This window comes from Canis aureus, chromosome 3, assembly GCF_053574225.1.
Source record: "Canis aureus isolate CA01 chromosome 3, VMU_Caureus_v.1.0, whole genome shotgun sequence".
Classification (NCBI taxonomy): Eukaryota; Metazoa; Chordata; class Mammalia; order Carnivora; family Canidae; genus Canis; species Canis aureus.
Genome location: NC_135613.1, coordinates 85,249,082 through 85,267,694, shown reverse-complemented (window position 1 = coordinate 85,267,694; position 18,613 = coordinate 85,249,082). Strand labels below are relative to the sequence as shown.

Here is an 18,613-nt window from a genome sequence, read left to right as displayed (position 1 = left end):
CCGAAGAAGTTGAAGAAAAACTTGGCTTGGATTGGGGAATGACCAAAAAGAACAAAAGAGAAGGCACAGAATATCAAGGAGCCAGAGAAAAAAAATGAACAGGAATAAGACGGCTATAGATGTCTAAAGAGACATGATAGGTCCAAAAGTATGTCCAACCCCGGCCTTTCATTTCCCATGGAACCTGGCTGCCAAGTGGTATTCCATATATGCTCACGGTGTGCCCCCACATCTGTTCTCTTCCAGGAGCATTAACCAGCTTTAGGTCACAACTGCCCCTAGAAGTACATTTACTAAGTCCCCAATATATACCAAACATGCCTTCAAGCTAGGAATGCAAAGTCAAAAAAGACCTAGTATCAACAAGTACCACGACTAGCTTGTGATCTAATCCAGTCGACAGAGAGCTGAAAACTGTTGTATGCATGTGGAGGTCATGGTAGTGGAAGCAATTGCCAAGTTTCAGAGGTGACAGTATCAGGAAGGAGGCTCTAGAAACTAGAGATGGATTTATGTAGTTGCAACCATCATTTTGCCTACTTGTTGCTATTGATGTGGAGACTTGTACTTGGGATCCACTGGATCCCAACTCTTCAGCTCCATGGTAAGATCCATGGTTGTCAAGTTAGGAGATTTCATGTCTTTTTTTTTTTTAATTCTGATATTTCTATCCTAGTCTCTATCTGGCTTAGCAATAGTGAACACAATTTAATCTTACTTTTTTTCCTCTTCCCCTTTTCAGCAGCCCCCCCCAAAAAAAAACAAAATATTAAAAATGCTTCCCCTTGAATATTTCCCAACATACATATATTACATTGCATATGATGTGTTTTGCCTGTAGGATACATGTTCCAGGCCTCACTAGGAAAATATGTATGCATTTGAAAATCATGTGTGTATATGTATGTGTACCTACGAATCCCAGAAGAGGGAAATTATTCAATGTTAAAAAAAGAATAAGCTATAATGAGATGATTTGATGGTCTTTTCAACTATGTTTTTTTGTACTTTGTATACTGTCTCCTCCACTGATGTTTATCTTCCTTGCCTAACATATTGAGACTCTTTTCTAAAAAAAAGAGGGGGTTGGAAGAGGGGAGAAGAAGGAGAGGGAGGACCAGGATTCATCTCTGGCCTTGTCTCCTCTCTTGAGCCACGGTCCTTTTGCCCTGAAAGAGTAGCTGATACTTCCTCTTTCTATTCCTCATGGGCCAATCCCTGTGGTAAACCCTGAGTTACCATTCTTCCCCCATCTGTTTTTTTCTTACCAGGGTTCCTCACTGGTTCCGGGCTCAGGTAGCCACATGGGTCCAGGCAGACTGTGTCCCACCCAAACCCAGGGATAAATCTTGTTTCTTTAAACCAGGATTTCCCAAACTTTTTTTGTCTCAGGATCTATTTACATTCTTCAGAATAATTGTGTTCCTCGGGGAGTTTTGCTTATGTGTATTATATCTATTGATATTTACCATATTAAAATTTAAAATTGAGAAGTTTAAAGTACTTGTTTGTAAATTTGTCCTAAAAAATAATAAACCAAGCACATGCTAATGTAAATAACATATTTTTAATAAAAAATAACTACATGTGCCAAAGGAATTTGATGAGGCAAGTGGCATTCCTTTACACTTTTGTAAATCTCCTTAATGTATGGCTTAATAGAGGACAGCTGGATTTCCATCTCTGCTTCCACATTCCAATCTGTTGTGATATTTGTTTTGGTTGAAGCATATAAAGAAAATTTAGCCTTTAATTACACAGGTATGAAATTAGAAAGAGAGGAATATTTCCTTTACAGATCATTGCGGATATTCTTTGAGAGTCTAAAACTTGCAAGTGGTGATTTGTTAAAAATTTAGTTGCAATGTGGAATCTTAAACCGAGTGATGACCTTTTCATATTTTATTGCACTAGAGTCCATTGATTTATCTTGTTCTTTGAATGGATCATTTACCCATATATGATTTTTTTAACAGCATGCCTTGGTCATTTCGAAAAGATCAGTTCACTAAATTATGCAGATCTTCCAAATGTTGACTTATTTTACTACGTAATATCCAAAAAACCCCACGAAAATGCGTTTGTTAATGTCACCATTAATTTTATCCAGAAAGTTTTTAAGTGTTGGAAAGCTGATGGTAGCAGATACAGGTTTTCCATAACTCTGATTTTCATTCAAAAGCTCAAATTTTATCATTGGTAAAAAATAATGTCAATTGTTTTTCTTAAAGTGACTCACTTCATTCATTTTGGGGGAAGTTTCTGTCAAGTGGATAAGTGTGAATAACCATAGTTTGTCTTGCTGTTCTTTCAAGTAAAAATGATCATTGATCTTACTACTCAAATAATCACACAAGTGTTTTTGCCTCGAGACAACCATCATACTTCAGAATGTAACAGAAGTAGTTTATGTGTGATTCCGATCTTGTCACACAGAATAAAAAATAAGTATTTAAGGCCAAGTTTAATGAAATTAGTCATTTTTACTGTTTCATCAAGGACATTTTTAAGTGAAATTGGAAATTTTCTTTACAGTAAGCTTGCGGCAGTGGAGAACACAACAGCTACACAACAGTACATTTGGTGAATTTGTCTTCTTTTTTTTTCTTTATAAAAGTTACTATAATACAATGGTACATAGTATTGAACTCACAAAAATAGGAACATACCCAACCAGTGAGGGGCTGCAGCCTTCCTGATCCCAGGAACTCCTGCTCCACCCCCAAAATGGGTTGCCATATCCAGAAATGTGGTGTGGTTCATTTTTCTTTCAATGCCTTCATTTTCCTTTGGTGACTTTGTCTTGATTGGTGCTAAGGTGCTACCATTGCTTTTGCACTATCAGTGCCAAACGATATGTACACAGTCAAAAAGACCAATAATTTCTTAGTATTATTACAAAATAGTTTGACTTTGCTGACCCCCTGAAAGGATGTTGGAGAGACCCTTGCATCCAAGACCTTAGATCTCCTGGTCTAAGCCGAGCATAGCAACTTCATTCTGCCTGGCCAAGTTATCATTTGAGTCATGGGCACACGAGGCAACTTTGACCTATCGTTGATGAGGGTAAGTACATTGAGAAACTTCCTGGAAGACCCAAATTCTTAAGAGGAAACAAAGATACAGATATTTTCTTTTCTGACTCTGGAAATTGGCATTGTCCATGGTTCTTGGAACTGTAGCAGCCATTTTCACAACTAAGAGGAAAAGGCCAAGAAAATCACAGAAATGTGGATCCTGGAGTTCTTGCAGAATTTGACCAGCAAATTAATCAATATGGGTATACCCTGTCTCCAGACTCTTTGCTCTGTGAGATAATAAATGTCTTCTTGGTCACTTTTTAATTGTATTTCCTTTTATTTGAGATGATCCTGCCCTTAACCTTGCAAAGTCTATAGTCCACCTGATTTAAATATCAATATTGTACTTCATGAAATCCAGTCTTTCCAGCTAGATTATAAACTTCTTGAGGGAAGAGATACTTTAGAACTGTCTTACTAGTGATGAACAAAGGCAGTAGAGAGGACAAAAGTGATCAGCTTAACTTCAAAGAATTTTTCTATAATTTGATGCCTTGATTATGCTCTGTGGTCTTGTTGCTAGAGTTTGGATGAATATCCTCCATTCTGTAAGACGCAGATTCTTCTCCTTATGAGTCCCTATCACTCATGCTTTCACAAATCTTCTATTAGTTTTGCTAGTTTCATAAAATATTACTGTCTGACCTATCCTCTACATCTCCAATCCTCATGCTAAATAACCATCAAGGTTATTTAAAGCTACAATTACATTACAATGTACATTAAAAAGCTACAATAATAATACAAGTCCAGTTATGAAACATATATATAATGAATAGTAAAGGAGTAGATTGAATTAATTATAAACATATCTTCAAGACTTACACCTAGAAACCCACTTACCTTACTCATGATCATGGGCTTTGGCTTTCTTTTTTGAATATGCATGTGAGGTGAACCATATAATATAGATGAACTATATTTAGCCTCTGGAAATTTTCCACAGTTTCTCACTTCATGAATTGAATCTTGTCTGTAGCCAAGAGTTTCCATTCATCTCTACTCCCAACTAATTCTCCTAAATCGCAAGTCTGCCACTTAATGGTTGTGTGACTTGGGCAATTAACTTAGCTGCTCTGTGCCTCAGTTTCCTCACCTGTAAAATAAGGATAATAGTAAGATCCATCCCACAGAATAGTCATAAAAATTAAATGAATTAATAAACATAATACACTTCAGAAAATGCCTGACACATCTTAATAGTGCAAAAAGAATTAGCTCTTATTACTATTTTTAACATCATCGTTACTTTGCCTAAATGTGCTGATTCTGCACCTTTTTATATAGGACTGTAATCTCCTCATTTCCCACATTCTGGCAAGTATAACAAAGCTATTAGCAGTAGCTATTTTATCCTGTTCTACCCTTGAAGCACATGGAAAAGTTACAGAAAAATAGCTTATACAATGTTTCAGGGAAGAAGAGGAGATCAATTTTATCTGGTAATTTCTAACATATCTATGTCCTTGTCCTATTTCTTTTCTTTCATTGGCCATATCTTCCTCTTTTGGGTTTTCTCATTTCTTCTTTATCCTCAATTTTCAAATGCTCCTCTACACGTATCTCCATATTTGAGCTCCACTCTATTTTGTGTTCTAAGAGCATTTAAGAGAAGAACAAATTTATCCCTGTCATTCTTATTGACTTTGTGGTCAGAGCTGGAATCTTGAGCGATTGATTTTTGTTTGTGTAGAGTTCTGATATACTGCACCTCAGTAATTTTCCAGAAGGACAAAGGGCCTATGGCAGATGGTGGGTTTCCCTTGTCTAACCAAACACCTGCTCAGCATTCTTGTTCAAGAAATTGACGATTCCCACAAGAACACTTTGGAAAACAAAAAAAAATATGTCATCACTTCCTTTGACAAGGGGCTTGGTTGAAAATTTTACCCATATAGACTCTCGAGAGAACCTAAGAGACAAGGGTCTAGAAAGAAAGATCAAAGGTTCTTGATTAATAAACATCTTAATGTCCAAACCCCTAGAGCCAATGATTACTCTCTTTCCGCCCAAAGATAGTAGCCATGAAAGGCTCTTCCCCTACTGTCACTCCTGAGGATCTTTTCTAAGTTTTACCTCCTTGGAACCTTCTAGTTTTTGTCACTTCTTTTCTATCCCCAGTATTTTGCCTGGTTATGTATTCTTGTTTACTTGTTCTCTTTCCAAACTCACTTTCCAAACTTTTCTTCATTTGGACATAATTTTTCCCCTTAATTTTTTGACTATTTCTAACCTTCCATCTGGGCTCCTCTGGGTCTTAGGACAATTAAAAGCATCAAGGAAACTCGGGGTAGGGTTATCATATAATTTATCATCCAAATCAGAATACTTTTGACAGTAAAAGGAGGTACTATCAATAATTAACCTTGGATGTGGATGGAAACTGAGACTGTCCTGGGCAAACAAGAAGACAACCCTCTTACATGGAGATGAACACTACTATTTCCAGGGCGAACTGATAATATAATGCAAGCTTTCTGAAATTGGTCTTTCTTGGTCCAATGTTGACTATGAACTAGTATTTTGTGCAGTTAAATAAAGTGTGCATTCAAGCCATTAGCGGTGGTCAATGTAATTATGCTGATAAGTGCCCTATCTTGAGTCTATTTATCTATAATAAACTTTCTGCCTCCAGGTAGCATACGATTGAGCAAGAATACTCTTTCTACTCTCTCATTTCCATTCTGGAGAAGGATCAACAGGTGAAATCAGTGACTTCTCTTGGGAAGAGGAAGAAGGAAGAAAGGGAGGTAAAAACAATAATCCTGAAATTCCAAAATCAGTCCTCCTGCTTGATAGACCTAAACATAATTTTACTCCTTTACTTCATCTCTTTCTTCTCATAAAAGTCATTATTGCCCAGCTACTGATTCCATTTTTAACATAGGAATGCAACTGGAGGTTGGAGGCTTATGCCAGAAATAGACTTACATGGAGACACAGTAGACCACATGAGGTCAGCAAAGAATTAATTTGGGATCAACTCTTTAAGGATAGAGCAGTTTTGTGAGCTTCTCAGGGAAGCCTTACAAGTGCTCGGATGGCCAGAGGGTGAGAGGTAGAAAGGGATATGTGTAGACCAAAACAGACCCAAGGCTAGGAACTAGATGGGATGGACTTAGGAAGGAGTTGAATAGGAAGATGGCAAGACAAAAACTGAGCAGGAGCAGAGGCCTTGTTGGAATATCCTTACGGTCAGCAAAGCAGGTTTTCATGTCAATGCAAGAGAGAGAGGCCAAAACGTCAAGTCTGGAGGGAAGAGCCACAAATGAGCCTGACTGAGAAAGAGAGGTGAGTGTCACCAGTTTCTACCATCACAAAAGCCTTTAATGCAGCGTACCCTGAATATTAAAAGGGAAGTTCCCCATGGAGCAAAGTTCTACATAGACCCTAAAAATACTTATAAGAAAACACCAAAATCTGGACGCCTGGGTGGCTCAGCAGTTAAGCATCTGCCTTCTGGTTCAGGGCATGATCCTGGAGTCCCGGGATTGAGTCCCACATCAGACTCCCTGCATGGAGCCTGCTTCTCCCTCTGCCTGTGTCTCTGCCTCTCTCTCTCTCTCTCTGTGTCTCTCATGAATAAATAAATAAAATCTTAAAAAAAAAAAGAAAAGAAAACATTAAAATCACATCTAAGTCTCCCAGCCCCCCAAACTGTGATACTTTAGAATCAAGGCCTTAGTGTGCCTAGTGTGCCAACTCAAAATATCTAGAAAATAGAGTGACCACTCCTGCCTGTATGTGATTTACTATCCAGCATTAGGTGCTCAACGCAGCCAGGGCTCAAGGAACGAAGGGAAAGAAAGCTGCTCTGGCTTTCATTCTGCGGAAGTCCCTAGCCTCCTCACCACTTGATTTGGCCTCTTTAAGTGCTTGAACCCAGATGTCAATGTTTGCCCTCTGAATCTTGGTATTTAGGCCCCATGGAAAATTATTACTCGTGAATGGCTAACAATACACCTGGCAAACTGCAAACATGGCCGAGATCCTTCTGTTGGCTCCTCACATTTAAAGAGCTTTATTTTTCCTCAAGTACTGTCTGAGATGTCTCTGTGGATTGGTGTTTATATGCAGCAAGTGCTGCAGTTAGTTAATAATGTCAAGATCGTTGAGCCTCCCTAATGAAAGAGATACACAACATCAACTGTCATTTTAAACAAACATGCAATCAGGATAGCAGTGCTGGAAATATGATCTGCCTAATTTCATGGAGATGATGCAGGAACCAGGCTGCTTTCATAGTGTTTCCTCCGGCGAGCTCCATTTCACAGGATTTCAGGGGGGGAAACGGTGGATTTTCACAAGAACCGCAAAATTGTCAGTTCTGTGAAAAAGAAATTGCTTTAGCAGCTGGAATTCAGGAGGACAAATAGGTGCACTGATTATATCTTCATTGTTCACCAGAGCCACAGCACTCAGCAAGTTGTAATTACGCTGTGAAGAGCTCAGTTCTGATAGTCAAGTCTTCCCCCATGTGAATATAAACAGTATTATTCTATTTGTTATCAAAGGCTTGCAGCCTATCCTGCAGCACACACAGACTTACACACACACACACACACACACACACACCATATGCAAACCTATAGAATCAAGCTCTGGCCCATTTTGTCCAAACATAGGAGAGCACTGGACATTAGCATTCTGTCCAATTAGGTTTCAGCACAGATGTGACTGCACTCAGCCGACTTATTGGCCAAGGGTCACACGGAGGGAGTAAAAGGAATAAGGTATAAAATAGAAATATGGATGTTAGTTAGGGACTTGGGTTATGCAAAACGATCGGAAAACTAAAGAGAACACAGTTTGGAGACACCATTGACTAAGGTTTACATAATGTCTATTAGCCACCTCTGAACAGCTTTCTGACAGCCATCCAGTAAATGGCACATTCCTGCTGATTTCATTTGTCCCTGATATGCCTCCACACACAAATCTGCAAGAGTTATTAAGCATTTCATTGGCCATTGACCCTTGATTTCAACTTCCCCTCTGATTCCCAGAATCTTACTCCTTCGAGTATCAGGAAAAAGGCATTTCTGCCTTCTGGTACTTCTGCTCCCCTCTCCATTTTGTGGTGTAAATAGATAAATATTACCAGCCTTATCCACTTATCTGACCTAGGGAATCTATCTTGGGATATTACAAAACCTTATGAAATTATAGAATTGCTGGGTTAAATCCCCAGAAGAGTCTCAGGGCCCAGCTTGGAGGGAGAGAGCAGTGACAGAAATATGTTCTTTTCTCAAGATGACATTCCCTCCATCTATGGGTTGTGGTGATTTGTGCATCAAACACCAGCCAATAAATCAAACGTGCCTTGCTGATCTCATATTTCTTTCTCCTTCTTCTCATTCAAAGACCTAACTCCTATTGGAAGAAAACAGGAGAACAAAATGGAAAAAGTTATAGACTGGGCACTTTTAGGCCCTATTTTAATTTATATTAATAGTTGTATCTAACACATGATAAATTAGAACCTTGTAATTTTGAAACCCTACCATAAAAGAGGGTGGCTTCAATGTAAACTATAGGGACAAGAGAGACTCTACAAGAGAAATCACCATTGGTGTTCAGCCACTGAAGTTATAGATTCAGCATAAAGCAGAGGCCACAAGAGGTTGGAGGACATAGGAGAAAAAGGCTTTTTATCTTTTGTAAAGGTGCTAGGTCTTTACTATTTAGAAAGTGTGCAAGTGAGAATTTTTGTAATATTAATGGCTGGATAGCAATAAAGATAAAATATTGAGAAGGGATAAACAAATTGGAACTGGTTAGCATACATCACCGCTACTACCCACTCCCATCTGTGAAGAGAAGACTGAGCTTTAAAAGAAAAGAGAATGAGAAGATGAACCCAAGATGGAAGATTTGGGTTTAGTAAAGGCATTTATAGCCCATTAGGACAACTGGAGAAGAATGATATGTATATCTTAGGACCAAGGGCAACTGTGGAAGAAAAAAATATGCTGAGGTCATAGCTAGTAACGTAACAAATGACCCAGTAAAGGAAGGAGTTGCTAAGTATGCAGTAAAGAGCAGTGGATAAACAATTAGAAGCCACGAGCCCTGGCTGTGTGTCTGTTGGTAAGTTATCCAGTGCTATTCAGTATTATCCTGAAAATTACAATGCATTTTCACCTTGAGAAGATTGAAGAAGAGGAGAAGATGGGATTATAGTCCAATGTCCCTCACAGCTCTGAAACCTGTAACTGGACTGTGTAGTACTTATTCTGTAATCATGCAACCTGAGCAAAAGGCAAATAGATGTCCAAATAAGGTTGAAAATGGGAGGAAAGCTAAGGCCATAGATTGTGCTGATAGTGGAGCAAGGAGGAAAGAAAAGTATAGGGACAAAAGAAAAATGAAGGCAGTCCACATTTAAGAAGGACCACTGAGCTCTGTCAAATTTGAATCAGCACTTGCTTTGGCAGCTAGGTGATGAAGCATACCTAGGTCTCTGGTGACGTGACGGTATAGGAAAGATCTAATACCCTCAACCTCATTGCTCAAGTCTCTAAATTCTTTTCATAACGTTTATAATTTTTATAAAAGGATTTAAGTACATATATTCTTATGAGATAAATGCCTAACCCTTTCCCCTGAGTCTTGACAAAAAAGAGAGAGAAACAAAGGATGCAGTGATGAAGACCAGAATCCCAGATAGGGTGGAACTGGAACCCTTGGTTGACTCTAAAACAAGTCCCCTCTCAGAAAGCCAATTTCATTTAAGACTCTGCTCTGTCTTCTTTCCCACAAAAAGTCTCCTCCCCCATCTTACCAACGAATTTCAACCAATCTTCAAATAATCAATATATCTGAGCCACAGCCCTGAGTATAACACTGTGCCAGGGCAGTGGGCTGGGCTGAGGTGGAGGGTGGAGGCACAAAAGTGAGGACAAAAACAAGAAATGTGCCTTCACCTAGCTTTGTGATCCTACTGGAAGAAGATGCAGATATAAAAGAACCATATTTCCTATTACGGTTGCTATCAAGACATTGATCATTTTTGCTATTCAATTCTCCAATCTGAAAACCAAAGACAAGAGCCCTCCCTACCTCACAGATTAAACATCCCAGGGTAGCTAAGAGCAGAAGAGGTGATGGGATGAGAAGCATATTGTAGATTCTAAGTATCAGGTTGGAAGCTCTTTTGAATAAGTAGACAAGTGCGAAATACAAAGAGAAAATGAGTTACCACTTTTACAATAATGATAGACATCTAATAATAACCACAAGGTCCAGTACGTCTCAGAATTAGGGTGAGTTGCACTCAGGGCCAGCTTCATGCTGCGAGCCTGTGCGCTTGAACACAGCCTCATGCTCAGAGGGACCTTGTGCATGGTTTAATGCTTCCATGTCCTTTGAAATTGTTCACTTTTGAACAAGGGGCCCTACATTTCCATTTGGCACTGGGTTCTGCAAATTATGTTGCCACTTCTGCCTGGACTCAAGGGCAAGGATTACAAAAATCAGTCAGAACAAGGCATTTGACATCCTAACCCAAGGCTGAAATATCCTTTCCATTTCTTTAAGTATTTGGGTTCTTTGTTTATTTCACTTTTCTGGCTGTTTTAATCATCTTTCTTTATTCTACATTTCCTCACCTTTAAAATCTCTATAACCTTCTTCATAGAGATCTAATTTTCCTATCTATTAAGTGACGTGTGTGTGTGTGTGTGTGTGTGTGTGTGTGTATAGAGTTTTTGAGGTATAGATGCTCAACGGTGTATAGATCTGCAAAAAATCTGAAAATACTGTGAGTTCACTTTTGAGTCTAAAATGGACAGGGGCTGTGATGTATACAATTGGCAGCGTTGCCACCAGCAACAAAAGGAAAGTCAAAGAGGAGATGAATTCTTTAAAAAAATATATATCAAAAGGTGCCTATAAGACCTCTTCTGTCAAGGACATTATGAGGTATGAGTTGTTAAAGCAGAAAATTGAATAATTACAATATTGAACAGAAAAATCATCTATAAAAACACTCTTGAAAGAGGTAGAATAGGGAAGTGGCCAAGAATGTGACTTTTGTGTCAGACAACTGGGTTCAAATATAAGCTCTGTAATTTTTCTATGGATGTGACCTTGGGCAAATTTCTTAACTTGTGTTAGTTTGCTATCACAGCAAATAAACTCCTACAAAGCTAGCAACTAAAAACAATACGTATTCATTAACTTACAGTCCCTGTGTGTTAGGAGTCCCCACATGGCTTAATAAGGTCCTCTGTTCAGGAACTCATGAGATTGCAATCCAAATGTCAGCCACCCTACATCCTTATCTGGAGGCTCATCTAAGGAAACTCCAATTCCAAGCTCATTCAGCTTGTTGGCAGGGTCCATTTCCCTGTAGACATATGACCTAGGGCCTCCACCTCTCACTGGCTATTGGCTAAGGACTAGTCATCTTTAGGTCCAAGGGGTCACAAGTGGCTCACTGCCATGTGGCTGCCTCCCATAGGGGAGTCATGGCTGTTTGTTTCTTCAAGACCAGCAGCGGGCTCTCTGTCACTCCACCTGCTATGGTGAGTTGTACATAACGTAACAACATCAAAAGGAATGACGTCCCATCACCTTTGCCATATCCCGTTGGCTAGAAGCATTCCCACCAACACTTAAGAGGGGGAGAGATTAACACCAGGGGATGCACATCACATCATAGGGTCTTCTTAACATTTTTCCGACCCCACCATCTAGCTTTTTAATTACAATTTGGACATAAAATAATGTATAAAATCACTTTGGAAAGAGGTAGAGTGGAAGAGTGTTTAAGAACGTAGACTGTTAAGTCAGACATCTGGAATTCAAATCCTAGCTCTTCAATGTCACTGAGGGTGTGAGCTTGGGCAAGGGGGCAAGGTTTCACTTTCTTCTCCTACAAACAGGGAATCGTAATGATAATTACCTCATGGGTTGATGGGAGGATTAAATGAGATAATGCTTGTAAATTATTTAAGACAGTGCCTGACACTTAATGAATGCTCAATACTTGTCAACTTAATAAACACGCTCCTCCTTGCAGCCAACCTAGAACAGAGTCTAGCCCAGTCTGAGTTGTTTAAACTATCATGACTTGGCAAATTAGAGGTAGAGCCATAACAAAACCCCAAAGGCAGAGTTTAAGCTATCACCAATATAAGCCTGTTGTGCCTGCTGACCCTGATTCGGCCTCTCCAAGCTGTCCTTTCCCCTGCCCAATCAGCATGCCCAGGGGTGGGGATGGAGGGGCACGTTTCCTTTGGAGTGGGCTGGGGATGGCCAGTGCGGCAGAATGAGCAGCACAGCACGGGAAGGTGGCTTTCCTCCAGGGATGAGTAGATGCTTAGACTTGGAGGCTAATTTGAGAGAGGAGGTGCAGGGACAGCGAGGCTCTCCAAGAGTTGAGGGTGTGTGGGTGGAGCACAACGGAGACAGGGAGACAAGGGCAGCAGAAGATCTGGGTGTGCTGAAGTGACCTTGTCTCTCTGCAGCAAGCTCAGACAGCAGAGGAGGTGATGACTTGCAGTTCCACTATCAGTGCCGCATGAGTCACTCGCCATATGGCTGGCCTCGTCTCTCTCCATATTTCCCACATCAGTTTAAATGAAACCACTGCACACATGTGTAGGTACACGTACGTGCCCGGACAGCTACGAGCGCAGCGGGTCAGCGCTTGCTCTGAGGAGCGAGACCCCTCTCCCAGGAATTAGGCATAAATTTGGCCCTCGGTGTGATGACTCGGCATTTTTACAAAATATCGCTTGTCAGTGCAAGGATCTTAGCAGGTGTTAAGGAGATGACTTAAAAGATCACCTTTCTTTGAAGTAGAAATTAATCTCTTGGATTGATGGAGACCCTGAGAAAAAGGAGATGGATGGTAGGAGAAAAGGGACACAGCATGACTCTAGCACGAAGGAAACAATTGCTTGTATACATTTGCAAGCACCTCACCAGTAACCAAAATGCCTTTCCATGTATTCTCTGCAGTCCTCACCAGAACAAAGACAATATTATCTGCATTTGTATAAAAAAAATGAGTCTCTAGGACATGAAATGAGTAGCAGAGAAGAATTCTAGAATGCAGGTCTTGAATGTCTAATTCAGTGTTCTTTCCTCTGCAGACTGGGGAAGGGGCCCAGAACGGCCTTCTCCAGCACCCCGACATCCGTGTAGAGGTTCCTAGTTAAACTTTAATTGAGCAAGTTCTGCCCAGGCACTGCCAAAATACAGATACATTACACGAGACTCCCTGAAACTGTTTTCTTATCTATAAATTGGGGTAATAATACCATTCGCCTAATTGCTTTGTTTGAGGATTGAATCGGTAAGTAATTATAAAGTGTGTAAGAAAGTGAGCGAAATGTTAAATTAAGTGTTAGCCGCTGGTCTTGGCCTCATCTTTTGGCCTTCCCATTTCAAATAAAAATACTTCTTCAGAGAGGCATTAAGACTAACTTGCTGCATGGAGGAAGGAGGAAAGAGCGGAGGTGGCCGAGCACCCAGAAGGGGAGGCCCAACGCCCAGGGAAAGGAAGGTGACCAGGTTCCCCAGGGTCACCAGGTTGACGGCCCCAACCTTGGAGCAGCTAATCCAGCCTGAATCTGAGTTACTAAACTGCCGAGGAGGGTCCTTCTCCATTTCGGTATCACTTCCTGATTCATGACCATAAAATACTACCTTTCATGCGGGACACGAAACAGTTTTATCCTTTGTGACACTCCGTTTCCTCGCTCTTACTGGTGAGCTGGTCCCTCTGCTTGGGAGGGCCGGGGGGGCCCCCGATTGTCATGTCAGCTGAGATCTGTGACGCATCGACTCCCACTGGACTGATTTCAAGCTGCCTCGGGTTTGACAACCAGATTTCCCCGCCTTCCTTCTCCTCTCCGTAAGAGAATTTAGCACCACCGCGAAGTCCATTCAGCCCCCCTGACTGTGGGTTCTTAAATCAGCTCCCCAAATCCTCCTACCAGCAGCACATCCCACCATCTCTGTACACTGGGGCCTCGTAGCGCAGGGGCGAGGAGTAAGAAATCGGGGCAAAGGAAACAAGCAAGAGAACCTAGGAGCTGAGATCTCTAAGTTTTATTCCAAACCATCATATCAATAAGTGGTTTGAACTGAAGAAAAGCCAAGTTCACCTGGTCTTGGTGGCTTATTTTCTCCATTCATCAGGCAGTGACAACAGCGACCTCAGTCACGGGGAGGCAGGAGCTTCATTAGCTTGTGGCTTTTAAAGACTCAGACACAAAAGGCTGTGTAATAGGAGTGCAAAGTCTCATTATTAGGTAATAATTCGCATCTGGCTGATTCAAATTGCAGATCTCTTTGTATCTAACCTTCTTCCAATTACGTTGCTTCATTTTTTTTCTGGATATTTTTTAAAGTCACTTTGAAGTGTCATAATTACTGTTTCAATAAAACCTCACATAGGATGATGGAGTCTACACTGGATGAAGAAAGCAGGAGAAACCGTGCTCTCCCCACCCCTCTGCCCCACCCCCCCAAAATTAAAATCTCATCCTTGTTTTACAAGCAGTGAAATCAGTGCCTTATTTGGAGGGTGTTCACTCAAGGGGAGAAACTTTTTTATGTGGAAGTGATCACTGTACACTTGCCAGATAGTTAATTACATTAGGTTGTTCTGCCCACGATTGCAAATCAACTTCATGCAGCAGGGACTTGTGGTCAAGATAATAGCAAAAGATAATGCAGTAAAACAACTGTGAAAAGAAAATGGTGCAAAGCATAAATGTTGAAAATTGCTGTTTGTTTTTATATATATGTATTTAGGAGGGTGGCAACATGCTCTTTGCTGTTATCACAAGCATTAAAGTTTAATAGACCATCCGTGAGTTATTTACTGCTCAGAAACACCTGCTCCGCGAGATAAAGTAGCAGCTATCTTTCTAGTTTTAAAATTGACATTCAGCCAGTTATATTTCTGGTCTCTCTCATCACTTAGATGGCTGTTGACTTTTCGTAAATGTCAAAGGAGATTTTCAACTTAATTTTATTCCTCATGCTGGTTCCTTCCTTGGGCTCTCCAGAGGCCCCGCTTGTCTGCGGCCTCCAAGTCAGCTCCAAGAAAGGGTTGCTGAAAGGAAATCTCTCATTGGAGAAAAGCGAATGCATTTACAACTGTCTTTTGCACACATTGTAAAGAAAAAGGGACTCACCGAACCCCATCCATGATTACTCCTGCTGGGTCTTCCTACTGTGTTCACGAGGATGAAGGCTGCAGTAAGCAAGCAAGGTATCCACACGCGTGTCTGGAGGATCACAGGTTAGGCTCGGTGTCCCTGTGCAGATAGATGGCCTCCCTTTTCTCAGGACCTGTCTCGTTTCTGGAGACATCTCTTTTCTCTGCGTGTTTTCTCCATTCTCTGTCAGCTGGCCCATGTGTTCCTTACTCCACAGTCCAAACTCCAGAAGATCAAGTCCGATTAGCTTAGCACTCTTCACGCCTAGACCAAGTTCTTTACCTCAAACCACTTCACAGAAACACCACCAGACTGTGGCCAGACCACTCGTGGGAGGGACCACATCCAATCAATCAGTGCTCACTTCTGTGCAAAAACTACTCAGCAAAACTGCCCGAGGCCGTGGCCCCAGGTTGACCGTGTCACCCCAGAGGAGACATCAGGTGTTTCGTCCACACTGACTGACCGGGGCTGTCTACAACGTGCTGGGTTCTAAGGCAGCAGGTGCTGACACAGTGAGGAGTTCCCGGAAGTATCAAGCTCAAGAAGAAATTGAGCCAGGAACCTGGAGCAGTAGAATGTGGCTGCTGGACTTAGTTCAAATCCTGGCTCTACCGTCCATCTCCACATGACCTTGGGCGAGGGATGTAACCTCTTTGTGCCTAACACCCTCGTACATAAAATGGGGTTTCTAACATTACCTACCTCATAATGTAGTCATGAGGATGAAATGAGGTGACACGTACAAAATGCTGAGCCCGGCGTCTCCCCGTGATAAGTGCTTAGTATCCGATTGGTTGTGCTCAGCTGTTCATTTGATATTTTTGTCTGTGGGTATGTGTCTGTGTTTATCTCAGGTACACAGAATTGGAATTAATGATAATCCTTGGTCTATGACACACTCCCCTCATTTGCCTATGCAGGGCTGTCCTTTATTTTATGCACTCATTTGTAATATGATCAACGTCCAATAACCCATCAGCCTGTAAGCCTCTTCCAACTCAGCTCCCTCTCGCTCCCCTAGAGATAACCACCATCCTGAATGATGTGTGAATCATTGCCCAGCACTGTTTGTATTATTCTTATGAAAACACATATACTTGGGACGCGTGGGTGGCTCAGCGGTTGGGCATCAGCCTTTGGCTCAGGGCATGATCCTGGGGACCCGGGATCGAGTCCTGCATCGGGCTCCCTGCATGGAGCCTGCTTCTCCCTCTGCCTGTGCCTCTGCCTCTCTCTGTGTGTCTCTCATGAATGAATACATAAAATATTTTAAAAAAAGACATATACTTAACATATTTAGTTTCAGTTGTTAAGCTCTATAAAAAAACGGGGTCTCATGAGACTTGCTTTTTGTCCCTTAAAGTTGCGGTAGAGAGAACGGTTTGTGTCCTCATGTAGATCTTTTTTCTTCATTTGTACTCCTGTGTAATATCCTGTTGTGAGACAAATTATTTAAAGACTCAGTAAATATTAGCTGTTATTTTCAGCTGTTAGCCGGTGCTAGCCACCTTTCCTTACCCTTCTCCCGGTTCCTGACCATCCTCTGCTAACTCCTAACTTCAACCTTGGGCATCATGGTGCTCCGTCTAGATCTGCGCTTCTGACCAGGAGTAGACCAAGGTGGACATGGACTGCGCTCACCTGTCTCCTTCCTCCCTTCCTCAGGACTCCGCATCCCTAAATCATACCCTGCTGTTTGGTCTGCTCCATCCTCTAAGGAGAGAAGAGGCCTGGACAAGTACCTGGTAGGAACAGTTGAATTGATTGTTGCCTTTTAATTTTTTCAGTGGGAGCAGGAAGAGCTTTTATTGACAAGGCTGTTATGCAAATGCGAATCTATCACAGGGCAGTATTGGCATCCTTATTATCTGGCACTTCTGCAATCCTGCCCTGCTTCAGCTCCCTCCCCCACCACCTTCGTTGATCCTGCCACTGACGGTTCTAGTGGAAAAGCTGCAGACTACAGTGCTGCATGGCGCCATAGATAGGTAGGAAACAGCTGGAAGATGCTTCCCATGTGTTGTCTGAATACAGAAATGGCAAATAAAGCAAGAGCTGTAGGTCCCAGCTGCATTTTCTTTCCAGTGACTGCTGTGGGCCCCGTAGAAAACTCATGAAGTGACCCTTATTAGTTTTGGCCAAGCTCCCTCCTAGGCAATTACTGTAGCAAAGCTCAGACACTGAATTCTGATTGATTCTGGAAGATTAAGCAAGAAAACGAAGGCACCATAATATTGTAGCCAGAAAGGTAACCTGGCTTTAAACTCATGCACTGATTCAGAAGAAAGAGGCAAGCTGCCAACATTTCATGCCAGGTTTTCTAAGTTACATCACATTTTCTTAACGCTGATTTTGACCTCCCCTCCCCCAAATAGATACCCACACTTCTGGTTAAAGACTAGATGAAAGAGGTAGTTTCACATGCCTCCCTCCCATCAGATTGATCACATTTTTCTCCCATGTTCTCCCTCTGTGAGAGGCAGGACAGGAGGAGGGAGGACGGGGGAGTAGTGTAATTGAACGTCTATTGAAGAATTTCTCTGTAAACTGTAACATAGCCCATCACTGGTGGGGGTGCCACATTTGGAAGTTTTCTTTCATTAATTCCACTAACGGTTTCAATATTTGTATGTTTGATTGTTTGTAAACTCTGGCAGAGAGACTCATAATCGGCATCCCCTTTGATGAGTATTGAGCTGGAATCTGAACAAAGGGCTATGTTTATCATGGTGAGAGAAGCCATTTTTCTTTTTTTCAAAGATTTATTTATTTATTTGGTGGGAGGTGGGGAAGAGCCTTTGAGCAGAGGGAGGGACAGTGGGAGAGGGAGAGGGGGAGAGTCTCCAGCAGACTCCATGCTGAGTTCAGAGCCCCATGTGGGGCTTGATCCCACAACCCTGAGATCATGACCTTAGCCATAATCAAAAGGGAGATGCTTAAAAAAAAAAAAAAAAAGGTTGGGGGGAGATGCTTAACTGACTGAGCCACCCAGTCGCCCTGAGAAGTCATTCTTCTATGGTGAGGCGGTGAGAACCCAAACCACCTACCCCCACACAGCTCATACTCATATGACTTGAGTATTCTGCTGTCCTCACCATTCCAGGAAACCTTCACCCAGAAAGATAAATTTGCAAATAACTGAACGTTCTTGAACATCTATTTTAAATTGACAGCTTTTCAATAGGTAGCATCAAACTGATTGTTTATGATCCACATCATTTCCCATTCTGTTCTCAAAACCCTTACCTTCTTGGGTCCACCAATCATAAACTCTTACATCAGGATGTTTATCCAATTCTAATCAAGCTTCTGGTTTTAAAGTCTACCTTAAACGAGACTTTAAAACCC

At 41.5% G+C, this 18,613-nt stretch overlaps 1 long non-coding RNA gene across 2 annotated transcripts in view; it reads right to left on the bottom strand.

Annotated features, from left to right (window-relative positions):
* The window catches only part of LOC144311540 (uncharacterized), a 113,993-nt gene that overhangs the window by 18,549 nt on the left and 76,831 nt on the right, over positions 1 to 18,613 (bottom strand). The window contains exons 6-8 of one of the 2 annotated variants that reach the window (XR_013377143.1): positions 15,239 to 16,698; positions 14,201 to 14,314; positions 3,924 to 4,176 (exon numbers count right to left, since the gene is read on the bottom strand). This is a non-coding gene — a long non-coding RNA (uncharacterized LOC144311540). Of the gene's footprint in view, positions 1 to 1,559; positions 4,177 to 14,200; positions 14,315 to 15,238; positions 16,699 to 18,613 lie in introns of those variants that run through there. The other variant, XR_013377142.1, reaches the window with a different exon arrangement.